Raw genomic sequence first — 2,719 nt, 5'->3', positions numbered from 1 at the left:
ATAAAGCAGTCTATGTAATTAGAAGCAAAAAAAAGATTTACAGAACCAAAAAAAAGGCATTGTGCATATTTACCGTGTAACCATTGAACAAAGTAGTTGGTGAACAACAGAAGTAAGATTAGATTTGTTCAATGTAGAATTGGGCTTTTGCAGCTTGAAGTGTTTGTTCATCAATCCACCCTTTAAAAGCCTATCAAAAACCGCCTTCTCCAAGGACACTATCGGGTCAAAAAAATGAATATTAATATTGAAGTGCTATCTACATCTGAATAACTGTATGTATGACCAAAAAAAGGCATTGTGCATATTACCGTGACCATTGAACAAAGTAGCTGGTGAATAACAGAAGTAAGATTAGATTTGTTCAATGTAGAATTGGGCTTTTGCAGCTTGAAGTGTTTGTTCATCAATCCACCCTTTAAAAGCCTATCAAAAACCGTCTTCTCCAAGGACACTATCGTGTCAAAAAATTGAATATTAATATTGAAGTGTTATGTACATCTGAATAATTGTATGTATGCTTCTAAAATTAACCAGTTAGGGGAGAAATTCAACTTGGCATGTGCCAACTTATGACATATGATTAAGAATATGAAAGACTACATAACCAACACAAATATAATTTTTTGAAATGAAAAGAATCAATGTATCATGCAATTAAAATTTCATCTTTATGTTAAATTTCATGTGTAGTGTATAACAAAAATCATGTTTCAAGATTGCCAAGAAAATTACTAAATGTCAAAAATAGAATGAAGGTATCTCCTTTATTGTAATTTTAAATGAGAACTGTTGTAAAGAAAAAGATGACATTTATATTTGGCTAAAACTATAAAAATACAACATGCAGATCTGACTACAGCAACATTAGTAAATTACCACATATGGATTAAACAATCAAGTTGAACTCAGTCCATAAAAAATTATAATTAAGTCTAAGTCTCTCTTCCGATTAATTAAAGCTCGGGCTCAGACTCGTTTAGTAAACATGCTTATATTTATGCTCGAGCTAGACATCGTTTAAGGTTGACTCTTGCGAGCCAATCTCAAGGAGCTCACGAGTGCCACGGGTCGGTTACACCATATGAATATTAACCTTAACCTAAATCCTTACAAAGGCTAGATCGATTAGCATATGAGTCAAATTACCACAAAGATTAAAATCAAGTTGAGCTACCTAGAAAAAAAGTAATCAAATCACAGTCTTTATACTGATTAAAAAAATTGACCTAATTAAATACGTACCCCAATGCGTAACAATAACAATGATAATAATAATAATAATAATAATAATAATAATAATAATAATAATAATCGAACCAGGGGAGCATTGAACGCATTTAGGAATGGCAGTCTGTTGAGCACCATGGATCTCGAGCATGCATTGCCTTCAGCTAATACCTGCAAATTCATCAAATTCAACCACAAATTGAGTAATCAATTATATGTGTTTGACCCATTAAAAATATAATAATATAACCTGAAACAATTCACGAGTTCCTCCATGGTTCCATAACCTCCTGAAAACACCAACACCATCAATATTTGAATACGACTTTTATGTTCAAAAGTCATAAAATTTGAACATAATTATAAAAATACCAGGAAGTGCAATAAATGCGTCAGCTTCTAGTGTCATGTCAGCTTTCCTTTTGTGCGTATCTGTCACAATGCATCATCTTCAACGATTTCACCTTATATCTAGCAAGACTTGTAAAAATTATGGTTAATTGATCTTTTAATTGCTCACCATTTATAAATTAGAGAGTATAGGTACAAGAGTTTTTGAAATAACCCTGCATGTGAATAAGCAACAAAAAGTTCATTACATAGATACTGAAATTCACCAAATTAGAAACCAGCAGTCATCAGTTTGAAAATTGAAATCATAAAAATGCTTACCCTAGCTGTTATTAAATGATTTCGACATGAATGATAATCGATTAGGGAATTAAGAAGCAGACAATCGATTAGGGCGACATGTTGTTGCAACTATATGAACCTGATGAACCAAATCGAAAACAACTACTGTGAAGAAGCGGGGATTCAATCAGGATGAGTTGAGGTCTTAAAACTGCCCAATTGAATGTACGATGATGTTACAGTTGAAACCCATCATTAATTAGGGAAGGTGAAATACGGAGACTGGGATAACCGATTGAACGGGACACTTACCGGAGAGATTAATGAGGTATTTAATTGAAGTCGAGGGTTGTATTGATGTGGCCCGCCGTGATGATGGTCGGAGTTGGAAGCCGGAAGTTAGGGAATTTAATATTAGGGCGTCTCACTTTGGAATTTGATAAATGTAATATAGATATAGATACACACATATAAAACATATAGAGTTTTTGCTTTCTCGTTGTGTTTATATAAAAAACATACAGAGTTTATTCATATTTTTATCACATACGTGAATCAGTGTGTTTCAATGCGTCTCGTGATGACGTAATTTTTTTATATTTATAACCTTATTTTGTTGTATCTTTCTTTTTATGTGACCCAACCCGACACGATACCAAATATGTGTGTGTGTGTGTATATATATATATATATATTCAACGTAGACAACCGATTCCCAAAATTTCAGACCCCTGTGAACAAAAATCTTGGATTCGCCACTGGCGATTCAACTAACCACCTTGGTTGTTGCCTTTTGAGGTGCGTAAAGTTTTTTTGTTTTTTTCCTAAGGTCCAACATCCAAAAGCAATTTTGTTT

The 2,719-nt window shown here is 33.1% G+C and overlaps 1 long non-coding RNA gene across 1 annotated transcript; it reads right to left on the bottom strand.

Annotated features, from left to right (window-relative positions):
* Positions 1-319: 319 nt before the first annotated feature.
* Positions 320-2,253, bottom strand: LOC143630091 (uncharacterized). Its single transcript, XR_013153098.1, has 6 exons — positions 2,176-2,253; positions 2,003-2,074; positions 1,603-1,701; positions 1,481-1,520; positions 1,321-1,401; positions 320-454 (listed from the first exon to the last, which is right to left on the bottom strand). It is a non-coding gene; the product is annotated as an uncharacterized LOC143630091 (long non-coding RNA).
* Between the last annotated feature and the right edge of the window lie 466 nt (positions 2,254-2,719).

This window comes from Bidens hawaiensis, unplaced genomic scaffold (genome assembly GCF_021521415.1).
Source record: "Bidens hawaiensis isolate Kalapana, Puna unplaced genomic scaffold, B.hawaiensis_p1.1 tig00005567_1, whole genome shotgun sequence".
In the NCBI taxonomy this organism is placed as follows: Eukaryota; Viridiplantae; Streptophyta; class Magnoliopsida; order Asterales; family Asteraceae; genus Bidens; species Bidens hawaiensis.
Note: the sequence above shows the minus strand (reverse complement) of the source record. Positions and strands in the feature narration are given on the sequence as shown.